At 35.4% G+C, this 11,538-nt stretch overlaps 1 long non-coding RNA gene across 2 annotated transcripts in view; it reads left to right on the top strand.

Moving 5' to 3' along the window:
• Positions 1 to 624: 624 nt before the first annotated feature.
• LOC139358103 (uncharacterized) overlaps positions 625 to 11,538 on the top strand; it is a 37,745-nt gene continuing 26,831 nt past the window's right edge. The window contains exons 1-3 of one of the 2 annotated variants that reach the window (XR_011612429.1): positions 625 to 765; positions 6,448 to 6,551; positions 7,208 to 7,308. This is a non-coding gene — a long non-coding RNA (uncharacterized lncRNA). The remainder of the gene's footprint in view (positions 766 to 6,447; positions 6,552 to 7,207; positions 7,309 to 11,538) is intronic. The other variant, XR_011612430.1, reaches the window with a different exon arrangement.

The following is an 11,538-nucleotide window of genomic DNA, read 5'->3' as shown; positions in this document are numbered from 1 at the left end:
AAATTTTCTGTAAGGATTATGTGAGTAAGGCGTTAAATTGAGTCTACTTATTTTTGCACAAGCTGTTCTATTTAGAATTATATACTTTACAGTACAATGTTTGCTGTATTTCATTGTTTCAGTAAATTTTTAAAAATCTGAAATAATGGAAAGTCTTTAATGAAAAAATAACACTTCATAAAGCACATCTAGTAATTTGGTCATTATGAATAAAGCACCTTTCACCGCCAAGTGACTGTGTAGCTTAATTATAAGGAAGCATATATAGGAAAAAAACAAAATGATAATAGTTGCCAAGCAGACTCTCTTCCAAGTGATAGCAAGTAGTGCAGGGTGAGACACACTATACCTCCACATTTCCAACAGATGAAGTGAGAAAAATAGTAAATGCCTCAAATAGATGAGAATAACAAATAATTGTTATTTGAGCTAGCTCAATGAATGTGGGCCCCAAGAGTTTTATTGGAACCATCCAGAAAGAATATACTGTAACCCCAGAACTCCTCAATGCCTTCTCAGCCATAGAACCAGAGAAGCCTGCCTGAAAACAACGTGATGCACAGGAAGAAGAGCTGAAAGTTGGAGGAAGACAGATTCCTGACCTTCGATTGTACCATGCCTGAAGTCAGACTCCGGTAGACTTCTCAGTTACACAAGTCAATATACTGGTTTTCCATTGTAATTTGTCATCTTAAATAAGATGGTAGACTGTCCCACTTCTTCCTTCTGTGTGCTCAGCACCTCCTGCAAGTCTCTGCTTTCAGAGTGAGTGTACTTTTGGAACAGATAGATTCAGACGAAATGTAAAAGCTGCTTGTGCAGGAGTACTTAGGCAATTTCATACACTTAAAATCAGTTATAAGACTGAAGCCTTTGGTAATATGACCTAGTGAGAACAAGATGAGAGTTTCCTGAACCCTCCCCAAATCCAGAAGCCTCAGAGGGAACCTACAGCCCTACGACATCTTACACCTGGCCTAGGCAACAGACCCGAGCAGAAAAATATCCTGAAGTTTTTTAGCCTGAGAGTTCTCGAAGGATGACATTTACTGCCTACCTCTGCTGCTAAATATCATGACCATTAAATCAGGGGCTCCATTTCTTCCTCCTCCTAGCCAATTCATGGCCTCTTGGAACATTCATCAAGTCTTAGTTTCCTCATCTCTAAAATAGGCTTAATGATATTTAACACAAATCATTTCTAAGTATTCAATGAGATAATGTAAAGTGCCCAATCAATATTATTATAAAAGAGAAAATAGACGTATTGGCTTTCCCCAGTCTTAAAATCTTGGAGATTATTACTTTTTTACTTTATAAAATAGTTAGAACTTGATTCACATAATATGTCTAAGAGTACTATATTGAAATATGATTATTTACAGAAAAAGGTACAAATATTAATTATACAGACTATTATTGTGGAGATTATAACTGATTATTTTTAACAAATATGTATACTGGTTTAACCAAAATCTAGATTTCATCAGCCTAGAAAGTTTCTTCCCAGCCAGTTCCCTCATCCTACATGGTTTCTATCACCATAAATTAGCGTTATGTATTCTGGATTTTACAATATGTACAGTTTTGTGTCTCTTACCAGCAATGTTGCTCCACGTCCAAACCATTGTTTGATATTTTCATTCTTTTTATTTTTGGCCACTCTAGTGGGTGTGCCCAGAACAGATGGAAATAACAAACAATTGTAATTCCAGCTAGCTAAATGAATGCCATCCCAGGATTTTTGCTAGTGATAGTTCATTGTGTTCTTAATTTAATATTTATTTTTATTCAAGTCATCATATTTTCATCAGTAAACTCATTCAATTATTATGTCAGTTATTAAAACAATGAATTCTGGCTGGGCGTGGTGGCTCATGCCTGTAATCTCAGGACTTTGGGAGGCTGAGGCAGGTGGATCATGAGGTCAGGAGATCGAGACCATCCTGGCTAACATGGTGAAACCCCGTCTCTATTAAAAGTACAAAAAATTAGCCAGGCATGGTGGTGGGCACCTGTAGTCCCAGCTACTTGGGAGGCTAAGGCAGGAGAATGGTGTGAACCGGGGAGGTGGAGCTTGCAGTGAGCCGAGATCATGCCACTGCACTCCAGCCTGGGTGACAGTGCAAGACTCCATCTCAAAAAAAAAAAAAAAAAAAAAATTATAATTTCTTAAATTCTAAATTGAACGGTGAATATTTCATTTTAAACAGTGTATGCATTTCAGGAAAGATCTTTTAAGATTCTGTTAAGTAAGGCATGGTTTCTGGACCAAAATTTTTACTTCAAATAGATATTTGGCTAAATTGGAGAACGCTCTCCTCATGCATCCAAGAAAAGGAAAAAAATATAGTGTTTTATATATCTGTCATTATGAATTTTGGCAGGAAAAAACCCCATGTAAACACGTATGCACATACACACACATATACTCATAAGCCCAATCATATAAATTTGGAATGTATGCAATTGGTAACACTCGAGATCTAGGGAAAGTGTATTGCTCAGTGATTCTCAACCCTGGCTGTACCAGACCCCAATCTGCAGATATTCTGATTCCATTGGTTTGGGGAGTGTCCTTGACATTAGTATCTTTTCAGTGTTTTCCAGGTGATCTTAATGTTCCACCTAGGTTAAGAACCATTACTAATTAATATTCATTGAGTTATTACTTATGGCTGACACTTTGTATGACATACTCCAGGTGATATAAAGTGTTAAGGGACAAAGTTAAGTCCTCTAGGAGTTAAAAAGAGTAAGATATATAAAGAACATTCAAAACATTCAGTAATATGATTTTGAACCACCATAAATTCTACCACTATCATGCTAAGTGCTTGTACAACTGGTATTGGCTTAATAACATCATCTTCAGATATTGGAAGAATGCACGTGAACCTTCTGTATGTACACACACATGCCAGACAGCACATTGATAAGACATATATAAAAGATATTTATCTTGTTACTTGTTTCATTGTGCAAAACTGTAGTCCCTTGAATCAATATTTCTCAAAAGATGGTCTGTATCAGATCATCTGAAGAGCTTTTTAAAACTATCATTGCCAAACTCCAAGACTATGAAATTTCAGAGATTGGTCCTAGGAGTCCAGAAATCCGCATTTTTGATGAGTTCCCAGGTGGTTATAATACATAGAAAGGTTCAAAACCACTGTCTTGACCAGATTTTTTTTCCCTTCTGGGGATGATGTCCACCTTTGTGACATGGGGGAAGAGAGTAATAGTATATCCAGATATTGAAATGTACACATATGTAAATTTTGCCTGTGATAAAAATATTGCCTTAAGTCATAATTACCAAACATATGAATGATAGTCATTTTCAGATGCTGGAGCACAGATTAGATAAGCATTGGTTATGTTCAATTACTATATCCTTAGCTGTTATAGCCATTGCTTTTCCTCCAGCTCCAAAAACACTTATCAGAAAGTCAATGAGTGATTGATGTTATTCTAAAATATAACTGAATGTATCTATTTTTCTTAAGAAAATTATTGGTACCTTCATGTATGGTTTGGCTCTGTGTCCCCACCCAAATCTCATCTAGAATTTTAATGCCCACATGTGGAGGGAGAGACTCGGTGGGAGGCGATTGGATCATGGGGGTGGTTTCCCCATGCTGTTCTTGCAATAGTGAGGGAGTTCTCAGGAGAACTGATGGTTTTATAAATGGCCGTTTTTACTGCACTTTCACTCTTCTCTCTCCTGCCTCCATGTGAAGACAGCCCTTGCTTCCTCTTCACCTTCCACCATGATTGAAAGTTTCCTGAGGCCTCCCCAGCCATGTGGAACTATGAGCCAATTAAACCTCTTTCCTTTATAAATTACTTAGTCTCAAGTAGTATCTTTCTAGCAGTGTGAAAATGGACTAACACACTTCAGTATTCTAACTATTGTTGGTAACACATTATTTGCTCAAACTGTGAATGAGATTGCCAAAAAGGCCTCATGTAGGACTATTTAAGAATATTTTAAATATTTGAAGGAATTACAGTAATACTCAATATTTTTCAGACATCTTATGAACTACTACCTTGAGGTAGTTTACAGTTTGAACATTAGATCAAGCTACATTCCTTTTGCTGACATCGTAACTTGAAACTGAATTTTAGGGATCTGCTGAGATTGAAAGCAAGCAATATGGCTCTCTATCTATCTATCTATATCTATCTATCTGTCTATAGAGAGAGAATGCCATATGTGTGTGTGTGTGTGTATATATATATATATATGGATAGATAGACCCATATTGTTCAACAAATGTACTTTATAGTGAGTGTTCAATAAGTATTTGTATATATAGAGAGCCATATATATATATGTATATCTAGATAGAGCCATATTGTTCAACAAATGTACTTTATAGTGAGTGTTCAATAAATATTTGTTGAATACTCACTATAAAGTACAAAGTATCCAGGGCATACACTGATGAATAAGATTTCTCATCCAAATGTCCTTTATGTCTCCCTATATAAATAGTCTTTCTACAAAATGAGCTATTTAGTTATGAGATCTTCCTTCTCTGCAACACATGTAAAAATGCCATATCCCTGAATAAAGGATTAGAACAACTGTTAATTCTCCTGAGTTGCCATTTTCTACCTCCCTAAATTATGCAGATTTATCAATAATTCAAGAAAACTTCCTGTGCACTGTACTAGACAATTTGAAGCTGTCAAAGCAATGGCTTCAAATACAGTAGCAAAATGACATTTGTGGCTAAGAAACTGAAAGGTAGAGTCAGCATTCACTAACATGATCATTTTTTTTCAAGGGTAAAAGATTAGTCACCGCACCTTTAAGAGAGATCCCACTAGATGTGTCGGGAAACAAGGAAGGAGAATTTAACTTCCGAAACAATCTATCCCACAGGATAATAAAGTCTTGGGAAAGTTCTACTAGTTTTTTTTTCTTTTCCTTTTTCTTCTTTAAACACTGAATAATACTTCTAGTATTTTAAACAGGGAGACTCCAAATACCTGAGTAAACTGATAAAAATTTAGTATCAGAAATTTTAAAGTGGTTATAGAAAGTATTATTTTATACTTTATCTAATAGCCAGAAACACTATGCCACTGTAAACACATGCCAAGGGGGCACTGAAACAATTCAGGCCCACATATATGTCAAAGTTCCTAGCTGGAAGTTTTGTACCATTCCAAATTTTATTGTGATTTCTATCAATGAGACAGATTTGGACTTAAAGAAAAACATTGAAAATAAAAAAGGCCAGGCGCTGTGGCTCATGTTGTAATCTCAGCACTGTGGGAGGCCGAGGTCAGGAGTTCGAGACCAGCGTGGTGAACCACGTCTCTATTAAAAATACAAAAAAATTAGCAGGTCATGGTGGTGAACGCCTGTAATCCCAGCTACTCAGGAGGCTGAAACAGGAGAATTGCTTGAACCCAGGAGGTGGAGGTTGCAGTGAGCCGAGATCGCACCACTGCACTCCAGCCTGGGCAACAGAGCAAGACTCCACCTCAGAAAAAAGAAAAACAAAAAGCCTTAGTTTTTAAAACACTTGCTCATGTTTTTCTCCATTATTCTCTAACTGAACTTTGAGTTATTGAGTTATCAAGAAAATGACAAAGGCAGGAGGGAGGAGAGTAGGAAAAGGAGGATGAGGAAGAGAAAGTGTGTGTGTGTGTGTGTGTGTGTGTGCGTGTGCATGTCACTACAAGAGAATTGGAATAAGCAGAATTTACCATTGTTAACAAGTTGAAATTTGAACGTAGTATTGCAAAATGTGCTCTTATACCAACGTATATTTGCAAAACTTGTGTTAGTTCATATTAATTCTGATTGGTTTTCTTTGTATTCTCCTCAGGAAATGAAAAGCTTAGAAAAGAAAACATTTTTATAGATCTTTGTCTATGGAGTCCTTACATCCATTTCAATAAAAATAATTCCTAAAGTTTATACTGTGTAATTAGCAAAAAAATGTAAATGTTAAAAATCTTATGGTTACATTAACATGATAATTAAGCATTAAGGATTCCACATGAAGAAAATAAACATTTTCTCATTTCTGTAACCAAATTTTTGGTTCTTAATATAACTTTAGTAAAATCTTGGATCAAATATTATAATTCCCAATAATTTTATGTTAATATTTTTCTGCTGCGAGTTCACTGGACAGTCTACAGGACCACTAGGCTTAGTAACTACCTTCTTTGTTCATATAAAGTCTATATTTGACTGGCAGCTTAAAACCTGGCTGTCTCTCTGCTAATGTCTCTTTGCTAATTGTCATTAGCAAGGACAATAAACATGTAGGAAGAGTTAACTTGTTAAGATATTCCTGTTAATATTTTCGAGAATTACAGTTGGTCAAAATGGTTAAGGGTGCTAATACTAATTTTGTTCTTATTAAAACAGGCTGTGCTCTTCTTTTTTTCACTAAACTAGCTTTCTTTCCCCAGAATCTATCGCTTAGCCATTCATCACCATGACAGCATCATCAGGAATAGGAGAGCTGATCACACACTCTTCCCTGAGGCGGGTGGTAGTACAGCTCATTAATTTGGTGAGTAGGATGGATTCAAGAGTATTGTGGCTTTCTTGTTCCCCAAGTCAGTCAGGTGACACTCACTGTCTTCACTGAGTAGTAGATTATACCCAGGTAAGAGAAGTGTTTCTAAAAGTCATTAGAGAGCAATTTGAACCTTACAGTAAAGTGAGAATAGGATTATTACACATTTCTTACCAAAATGGCATTCTACATCACAGATTAGAGATAAGGTTGCAAATTTCAATGGAAACAACTGAGATTTATTACTCAAAGGATGAACTCGACATGTAAAGAACAGATTTCCAGAGTTGTGAGTTGACTTTCAGTTATGCACAAGAGTACATAGCATTATAAAAGAATGTTCAGATCTTACTCTTTCACATATATATAAAAATATATATATGTCTTATATATTCTATTCATATTTTTGAGTTACGAGAAACAAAATTGTCTTTGGGATTTGACTGATATGTATTATGACATAAAAATATCCAGAAATACAAATATGAACCATTATTTTGCCTATCCAAATTCAGCAAAATTATTTTACTTGTAATTTATAAGATTCCTTCCAGAGTAGCACATGTACTGTTACCTTTACTATCAAGAATGTGTAGTGACCATCTCAATACTACATTAAGTGTAAATGACCTAAATTCTCCACTTAAAAGATACAGAATGGCAGAATGGCAGAATGGATAAGAATTCACCAACCAAAGGATAAGAATTCACCAACCAAGTATCTGCTGTCTTCAAGAGACTCATTTAACACGTAAGGATTCACATAAACTTAAGTTAAGGGAGTGGGAAAAGCTATTCCATGCAAATGGACACCTAAAGTGAGGCAGAGCAGGTATTCTTATATCAGACAAAACAAACTTTAAGGCAACAGCAGTTAAAAAGACAAATAAACATTATATATAAAACATATATAAAAAGACATTATGTATTAACATTATATAATGATAAAAGGACTTGTCTAACAGGAAAATATCACAATCCTAAATATATATTCACCTAACAGTGGAGCTCCTAAATTTATAAAACAATTACTACTAGTCCTAAGAAATGAGAGACAGCAACACAATAATAGTAGGGACTTCAATACTCCACTGACAGCATTAGACAGGTCATCAAGACAGAAAGTCAACAAAAACCAATGGATTTAAACTATACCCTAGAACAAATGGACTTAACAGATACTTACAGAACATTCTACCCAACAACTGCAGAATATACATTTTATTCACCAGCACATGGAATCTTCTCCAAGGTAGAGCATAAAAGGTCACAAAACAAGTCTCAATAAATTTAAGAGAATTGAAATTATATCAAGTACTCTCTCAGACCATGGTGGAATAAAATTGGAAGTCAACTCCAAAAGGAACCCACAGAACCTATGCAAACACATGGAAATTAAGTAACCTGCTCCTGAATGATCAGTGGGTAAACAATGAAATCAAGATGGAAATTTACATTTCTTTGAACTGAATGATAATAGTGACGGAATCTATCAAACCCTCTGGGATACAGCAAAGGCAGTGCTAAGAGGAAAGTTCGTAGCCTCAAATGCATACATCAAAAAGTCTGAAAGAGCACAAATAGACAATCTAAGGTCACACCTCAAGGAGATTAAATAAACAAGAACAAGCCAAGCCCAAACCCAGCAGAAGAAGAGAAATAACAAAGATCAGAGCAGAACTAAATGAAATTGAAACAAAAAAAATACAAAAGATAAATGAAACAAAAAGCTGGTTCCTTGAAGAGATAAATAAAATTGATAGACCATTAGGGAGATAAACCAAGAAAACAAGAGAGAAGATCCAAACAACCTCAATTGGAAACAAAATGAGAGATATTACAACCAATACCACAGAAATACAAAAGATCATACAAGGCTACCGTGAATGCCTTTACATGCATAAACTAGAAAACCTGGAGGAGATGGATAAAACCCTGGAAATATACAACCCTCCTAGATTAAACCAGGAAGAAATAGAAACTCTGAACAGACCAATAACAAGCAGCGAGATTGAAAAATTGCCAACCAAAAAATCCAAAAAGGGACCAGATGGATCCACAGCTGGATTATATCAGACATTCAAAGAAGAATTGGTATGAATCCTATTGACACTATTCCACAAAGATAAAGAGGGAATCCTCCCTAAATCGTCCTATGAAGCCAGTATCACCTTAATACCAAAACCAGGAAAGGACACGACAAAAAAAAAAGAAAACTATAGGACTATAGGTCAATATCTCTGATGAACATAGATGGAAAAATCCTCAACAAAATACTAGCTAACCAAATCCAACAGCATATCAAAAAGATAATCCACCAAATCAATGAGTTTCATACCAGGGATGCAGGAATGGATGGTTTAACATACGCAAGTCAATAAATGTGATACAGCACATAAACAAAAAAATCACATGATCATCTCAACAGACACAGAAAAAGCATGTCACAAAATCCAGAATCTCTTTATAATTAAAGCCTTCAGCAAAATCAGCATAGAAGGGACATGCATTAATGTAATAAAAGCCATCTATGACAAACTCACAGCCATCATAATACTGAATGTGGAAAAGTTGAAAACAGTCCCCCTGAGAACTGGAATAAGACAAGGATGCCCACTCACCACTTCTATTCAGCATAGTACTGGAATTCCTAGCCAGAGCAGTCAGATAACAGAAAGAAATAAAGGGCATCCGAATTGGTAAAGGGGAAGTCAAACTGTCGCTGTTTGCTTATAATATGATTGTATACCTAGAAAACACTAACAAGACTCCTTCAAAAAAGCTCCTAGGACTGATAAATGAATTCAGCAAAGTTTCAGAATACAAAATTAATGTACACAAATCAGTAGCTCTGCTATACACCAACAGCAACCAAAGAATCAAATCAAGAGCTCAACCCCTTTTACAATAGCTGCCAAAAAATAAAATAAAATACTTAGGAATACACCTAACCAAGGAAGTAAAAGAATTCTACAAGGAAAACTACAAAACACTGCTGAAAAAAATTATAGATGACACAAACAAATTGAAACACATCCCATGCTCATGAATGGGTGGAATCAATATTGTGAAAATGATCATACTGCCAAAAGCAATCTACAAATTCAGTGCAATTCCCATCAAAATAGTACCATCATTCTTCATACAACTAGACAAAAAATCCTAAAATTCATATACAATCAAAAAAAAGCCCACATAGCCAAAGCAAAACTAAGCAAAAAGAACAAATCTGGAGGCATCACATTACCTGACTTCAAACTATACTATAAAGCCATAGTCACCAAACACCATGGTACTGGTATAAAAAATAGATGCATAGACCAACTGGATAGAATAGGGAACCCATAAATAAAGCCAAATACTTACAGCCTACTTATCTTCAATGAAGCAAACAAAAACATAAAGTGAGGAAAGGATACCCTATTCAACAAATAGTGCTGGGTAATTGGCAAGCCACATGCAGAGAATGAAACTGGATCCTCATTTCTCACCTTATACAAAAATCAACTCAAGGTGGATCGAGGACTTAAATCTAAGGCCTGAAACCATAAAAATTCTAGAAGATAACTTCGGAAAAACCCCTAGACATTGGCTTAGGCAATGGCTCTGTGACCAAGAACCCAAAAGCAAGTGCAACAAAAACAAAGATAAATAGATGGGATTTAATTAAACTAAAAAACTTCTGCCCAGCAAAAGAAACAATCAGCAGAGTAAACAGAGTAAACCCACAGAGTGGAAGAAAATCTTCGCCATTTGTATATCCCACAAATGACTAATATCCAGAGTCTACAAGGAAATCAAACAAATTAGCAAGAAGAAACCAATCCCATCAAAAAGTGGGCTAAGGACATGAAAAGACAGTTCCCAAAAGAAGATATACAAATGGCCAGCAAACATATGAAAAAATGTTCAACATCACCAATGATCAGGGAAATTACAAATGAAAAGCACAATGCGATACCACCTTACTCCTGCAAGAATAGCTATAATCCAAAAATCGGAAGCTAATAGATGTTGGTAGGGCTGTAGTGAAAAGAGAGCACTTTTACACTGCTAGTGGGAATGTAAACTAGTACAACCACTATGGAAAACAGTGTGGAGATTCCTTAAAGAACTAAAAGTAGAACTACCATTTGATCCAGCAATCCCACTACTGTATACCTACCCAGAGGAAAAGGAGTCATTATACAAAACAGATACTTGCACACACATGTTTATAGCAGCACAATTTGCAATTGCAAAAATATGGAACCAGCCCAAATGCCCATCAATCAACAAGTGGATGAGGAAATTGTGGGATATATATATATGTATCTAATATACATATATGGGTCATATATATATGGGGGAGCTAAGCTATAAGCTTAGAAACAGTCATATATGTGTGTGTGTATATATATATATATAAAATAAGTGTGAGCTAAGCTATAAGGATGTGAAGGCATAAGAATGATACAATGGACTTTGGGAATGCGGAGGAAAGGGTGGGAGGGTGGTGAGGCATAAAATACTGCACATCGGGTAAAGTGTATACTGCTTGGGTTATGGATGCACCAAAATTTCAGAAATCACCACTAAAGAACTTATTCATGTAACCAAACACCACCTGTTCTCCAAAAATCTATGAAAATAAAAAATAAAAATTTAAAAATAATTTTTAAAAAGTGAAAACCAGTACTATGAGATTTCAGCAATTCACATACTCTCTCTTTATATAATTATATACATATATATATATATATATATATATATATATTTTAAGAATGTGTAGAGTCATCTGTCAATGTTTCAGAAGCAAACCTCTCAGCTCATGAATCAGCATTATCATGGTTGGGAGTCACATCACCCAAAGGGCAAACCAAAGAATAGGAACCCAAGAATAAGTTTAATGTTAAGATTTGACAAAGCTAAGAGGTATGCCTATGTATATGCATTCTCTGCTTGAAATTTTTCATTACAAAAAAATCAAATTTAGGAAATT

Source organism: Macaca nemestrina, chromosome 1 (genome assembly GCF_043159975.1).
Source record: "Macaca nemestrina isolate mMacNem1 chromosome 1, mMacNem.hap1, whole genome shotgun sequence".
Lineage (NCBI taxonomy): Eukaryota > Metazoa > Chordata > Mammalia > Primates > Cercopithecidae > Macaca > Macaca nemestrina.
This window is presented reverse-complemented; position numbering and strand designations above follow the sequence as displayed.